Raw genomic sequence first — 6,044 nt, forward strand, 5'->3', positions numbered from 1 at the left:
CTTGTGGTATAAAGCATTGTTAACTTTATGCTATTTGGAAGGTATTTATTGTGAAGGTTTTTTGTTAACTTTTCAAATATTGTATATTTATAGATTTGTAAGTGTTTTAGGAGTGGGCTACTAGGGGAATTGGGTAGGAAGGTTTTTTATTTCATTTTTTTATTTGTTATAATTAAAACATGTTCAATATCAGTTACATATTTCTACATGTATTGCTTAGTGATTTGTATTATTTTACCTACTAAATATTTGTCAAATACAGTGTGGATTTTCTTGTAAGATTAATTTTTTATTTTGAAACTATGTTTTCAAAATAGTGTGCTATCAAGTATTGATTTAATTAGATAATTAAAAAAAATATTTATTTAAAGTAATGTGTTAGTAAATGTAAGTGTTTTATAGGTTTCTATTTGTAAACATTTTTGTTTGTTTGGGACTTGCGTTTGTTTAAGGAGAGTGTGATCGAGCGACTGCTTAATCCTGTACCATCTGAATGAAGACAACCATAAATCCGCCATTTGAAAGGGTACTAGCGGAGCCAAGCAATGGGTTGATCGCTGTGAGACAATGACGCCCTGGGAAAATTCATCCAGATGCCTTTGCTGCTCTACAAGGACTTCAAGAGGTCCACCATGCCCTTGTCCACCCTACACCCCACCCCACAGGTCAACTCACTGCCCCCAAAAATGGTAGACCCAAAAAACCAGGCTGCTCCAGCAACCAACTGCAGTGCATCCACAAGGTAGCCATCAAGGCACTTCTAGGCGCCTGTCAATGCTATCAAACTGGGCCTGTGGGACTACCACAAGATCATCAAGTTGCCCATGGAAATAGGGGCCATCTGCAAGTGCTTGGAGAACAATTACTACTGTTGCATTAGCAAGTGCATGCAGGACTTCAAAGCCGTGTTCGCTAACTGCTACACCTAAGAGCCACCAACTACATTGTCCTCAAGTCCCAGAGCATGGAGAAGTCTTTCTAGCAGAGTGTGGCACAGATGCCTCAGGAGTACCAGGATTACCTGCTGTCGGGCCCCTGCATCCAGCAGGTGAAGGTTTGCAGCCTTCCAGCTGTCTCTGTCTGTGGCGTAGCAATGGCTCACTAGGTGCCCACAATCTCATCTGTCTCCCAAACCATCTTCAACCCTTATGTCCCACTGGAGCTCCCCGCTAAAGTCCTAGAATCTCTCACCCCTCCATTATGCCCTTGCGTATTCCCATGATGAATACGTTTCCTGCTGCACAGAAGGTCCGTTTGATAGCACCACCTTCTGCCAGTAAGAAAGGTGTTAAAAGAAAGGCCTATGCCAGAACGAAATGAGTGAAAAGGAAGGCAGACACCACCACTTTTATTTCAGTACCCATCATCACAAGTCAAGATTCCTCCCCTGCCATGACCATTGCATCCTAGCCGTCTAAGATTCCCACACATCATGAGAGTGGAGCTCATCAAGCTCCCAAAGAAGAACCTGCCTAACTCGGAGCAGCATCACATATCCAAGGCGGTCAAGCTGATGGATCACCTGAAGTACTGCAATGGTATCATGAAGCAGTTGCTGTCTAAGAAATGCACTGCCTATGCCTGACCCTTCTATGAGTCTGCACGGCCCTGGGACTGCATGATTAACACAACATCATCAAGTTCCCCATGAAACTCAGCGCAATTAAGAAAATAGAGAACTGCGAACACCACCATGTTCCCACATCTGCTTAATTGTCTCCAACTAGCTATAAGTACAACCCTCCAGATCATGATGTGGTGGCGATGGCTTGCAAGTTGCAGAATGTGTCTGAGTTTCGCTACGCCAAGATGTCAGATGAGATGCTAGTCTTAAATCTGCCACCTCTCTCCTCATATCCTCCTGTGGTGTGCTATAGACTTCTCATTGGCATCCTCTAGTGAGAGCAGCACTGAGGGTTTGTCTGGGTTGTTCTTAGTATTTATTTATATTAATCTAAATTTTACATTCTAGTACAATGTGATTAAGATTGGAATGTTAATTAAGTTTCTAGTTTGAACAGTACATTTAGCTCCTCCAAAGGCCAACACTTTTGGAGTGAGAATATTTGTATCTGACCCTCCCAAAGTAAAAAACCTTTCTACAATGTGGTTAAGTTTAGGGGTGCTAATAGTAAATAAGATCCTCCAATCCTCCAAAGTCCAACAGTTTCCTTGTGTTATTAAGTGTGGAGTGGGAATAGTAAATGTGCCCCCCCCTCCAAAAGCCCAACATGTTCCCTGTTGTTGTTATGTTTGCAATAGGGAATAGTTAATCTAATAAAATATGTTACACTCTCTAGGCATGAATAATGTTAACTTAAACAGCAATGATATATACATTTCAACAATCCCTTTCTTAATTAAGCTCCACAGCCATGTATTAGGCGATTCTATGGTCCTAAACCTTTAGTGGGCCATGACCACAGGTCTAATCTTTTCCAGCTCACCAAATCGCAGATGAGCAGAAGACTCAATCTCCCAAGTCCCTCACACTTTGGTTATTGTCTTAGTGGGACCCGATGTCGACCTGTTGAATTTGTAACATTCCAAAGTCTGTCACTTTCTCTCCTCCAAGTGCAGCTTCATTATGCCATTCATCAACTTTGGGGATTGGTGATTTCACCCAAACTTTCAGAAGTCTCCTTATGGCAAACAAAATCAATATCCCTATTTTCTTATGCATTGTTTTGGAAAACACTTTCACATATCCCAACAATAATACCATAGGAGTACACTACACCATACTCCTTACAATGCCCTTACTAGTGGTTGTTGTCTCAGTCCAATATGCTGTGATTGGTGAAAATTCCTTCATCAGATGAAGAAAAAAACAGCATTGTCAGCCTGGAATTCATGTGCATTGCGACCCTCTGTTTGGATCTATTCTGAGCAAAATGCTGGGAGAGTAGTATAAACTGTTTAAGAACTTAAAATGGAGCAGTTCATGCAGCGAAATATGTGATTTGTCTGCATAGTAAGAAAGTAATTTTTTCATTTTCATCATTCTGCCATGTTTTTTAGAGCTCTCTTTATTTTGTAGATTTGTTTGCATTGTTTTTTGTATGCTGGTGGCTGTGCAGGTTAGCTGTTCTCCATTGAAGATTAATTCAATTTTAATATGATTACTATAGTTCATATGTCTTGGGGAAGGGGATGGTATATTGGTATTTAGGTTAGTATCTGTATGCTTATATGTTTTTGAGGTTGTAGTGGGTGTGGTTTGTTTTGTAGTTGTTGTAGGTGCATGCACTAGGCCTAGGTGTGATTTATTGCATATGGGATTTTAATGTTAGATAGTTGATCATATTTTAACAATTTTTAGGTACTTTGATTTGTATCTTGGGGACAGATGTAAGAAATACTTATTTTGCCTTTCTCAAATAGTGAATCCTTAGAAATCGCTATTTAGGAAATGCAAATTGGCATGTACAAAAATAGAGATTCCCTTATAGCAGGGTAGGAATTGCTATTAGGAAATTGCAATTTAGGTAATACCAACCGATTCATTCCCATTGGCCTGAAGGCCCATATGTACAAATGGTTTTGCATTTCCTAATTTTAGATTTCCTAATAGGAAATTGCAAATTAGGAAATGTAAAAGCAAGGATGATGTTCAACCTAAGGCCCCCCTTGCGGTACCCCGGAAAATGTGGTGCACATGTAAAGCGCACAAATGCTCTAGGTGCATGTTTGCGATTTATGGTATTTTAAAAAAAATCATTTTGGAGTGCTTTTTAGGGCTCGGGCCTACGTCACACACTGCGAAGCAGTGTGGGCAGAGCCAAGAGTCCTATAATCAGGGTCTCCGAAAAGCTACCCAAACATTCCTGAATGCTCGTGATTTTTCGTGTTAGTTTTTTTGCCATCTGTATGGCAATTGGGCCTCGCATGCCTGTCTTTTTAGAAGTCAGCACGGAATAGGCCATAGGCTGTAGAGTTGCTCCACTTTCTGCCTATTCCGTGCGGACACGAGCAGCAGAAGCGCATATATCATCAATTACCAGCTGTCAGGGGCTGCGGTAATTGAAGCCAGATGCTGGGCACGCATTCAGCACTCTCCAGTTACTTTTTTTTCAAGCTGTGTGTGCGCGCATGCTGGCTCCCTGCCAAAGCTTGTGTGTCTAGTTTATGTTGACTCAGATAGTGCAGTGTGCAATAGAGTGCAGTAGAGTGCAGTAGAGTGCAGTAGCGTGCAGTAGAGTGCAGTTGAGTGCAGAGTGTAGAATAGTGCAGAGTGCAGAATAGTGCAGTAGAGTGCAGAGTGCAGTAGAGTGCAGTAGAGTGCAGAGTGCAGCAGAGTGCAGTGTGCAGTAGAGTGCAGAGTGCAGCAGAGTGCAGTGTGCAGTAGAGTGCAGCAGAGTGCAGAGTGCAGCAGAGTGCAGTGTTCAGTAGAGTGCAGTGTGCAGTAGAGTGCAGTGTGCAGTAGAGTGCAGAGTGAGTGCAGAATGACTGCAGAGTGAGAGTGAGTGAGTGCAGAGTGTGAGTTCGTGTAGAGTGGTGCAAAATGAGTGCAGAGTGACAGTGAGTGCAGAGTGAGTGCTGAGTGCAGAGTGAGTGCAGAGTGAGTGCAGGGGCAGAGTGAGTGCAGTTGCAGAGTGAGTGCAGGGTGAGTGCAGGTGCACAGTCATACAGTTGCAATATTTCATATAGATACATTTAATAATGTCTGATCCTACCTACAGCTGTGTCAATGAAAACGTTTTCCTTTTCAAATATCAATAAACAACTTTTACTTTCAAAAAGTGTTTTTTTTCAAAGACTGTAAATCAAAATTACAAACACATATTTTACGTATAGTGTGTGAGTGTGCAGAGTAGGCAGTAGGTGGGATTAGTGTACAGTGAGAGTGAGTGCAGAGTGAGAGTGAGTGCAGAGAGAGTAAGTGTAGAGTGAGTGCAGAAAGAGTGAGTGCAGAGTACAGAGTGAATGCAGAGTGAGTGCAGAGAGATTGCAGATGCAGAGTCAATTCACAGTGAGTGTAGGTGCAGAGTGAGTGCAGACTGAATGTGAGTGCAGAATAAGTGTGCGTGCAGAGTGCGTGTAGAGTGAGTGCAGGTGCAGAGTGAGTGCAGAGTGAGTGCAGGTGCAGAGTGAGTGCAGAGTGAGTGCAAGTGCAGAATGACTGCAGAGTGAGTGTGACTGCAGAGTGAGTGTGACTGCAGAGTGACTGCAGCGTGAGTGTGACTGCAGAGTGACTGCTGAATGACTGCAGAGTGAGTGTGACTGCAGAGTAACAGTGCCTGCAGAGTGACAGTGACTGCAGTCTGTGAGTGTGCAAGGTAAAGAGTGTCTGAGTATGTGAGTATGCAGGGTGAAAGTGTGCAGGGTGCAAAGTGTGTGAGTGTCCAGGATGAACAGTGTGTGACTATGCAGGATGAACAGTGTGGATGTGCAGAGTGAGCAGTGTATGTGTGTAGGGACACTGTGTGAGTGTGCAGGAGACAAACACTAAAACTAAGTTCACCACACACATACATAGGACCACACACATAAAAACCACACACCATACACACATACACCACACACACATACCACACTCACACACACCACACACACACACCAGCCTCTCACCACCACACACTCATCACCACTCACCACCACACACTCACCACCACACACTCACCACCTCACACTCACCCCCACAGACTCACCACTACACACACAACCACAAACACAACCACACACCACCAGCCGTCAGTGCACGCTTTAACCAAGCACAAACACCACCAGCCATCAATGTACGCTTTCACCAAGCACAAAGCACACCATGCGTCAGTGCAGACTTCCACCACGCACACAACACCAAATGTCAGTGCATGCTTTCACCAAACACACACACACACCACCAGCTGTCAGTGCACACTTTCACCAGTCACACACAAGACCAGCTATCAGTGCACTTTTTCACTAGGCGCACTTGCCACCAGCCGTCAGTGCACGCTTCCACCAGGCACACACACCTCCACCCGGCACTGCATGCTTCCATCAAGCACACATACCATCAGCCATCAGTGCACAATTTCTACAGGCACACACACCACCAC

The 6,044-nt window shown here is 43.6% G+C and overlaps 1 pseudogene; it reads left to right on the forward strand.

The window, feature by feature from the left end:
• Positions 1-493: 493 nt before the first annotated feature.
• Positions 494-4,392, forward strand: LOC147712907 (bromodomain-containing protein 2 pseudogene; annotated as a pseudogene).
• Positions 4,393-6,044: the final 1,652 nt, after the last annotated feature.

Source organism: Lissotriton vulgaris, chromosome 5 (assembly GCF_964263255.1).
Source record: "Lissotriton vulgaris chromosome 5, aLisVul1.2, whole genome shotgun sequence".
NCBI lineage: Eukaryota > Metazoa > Chordata > Amphibia > Caudata > Salamandridae > Lissotriton > Lissotriton vulgaris.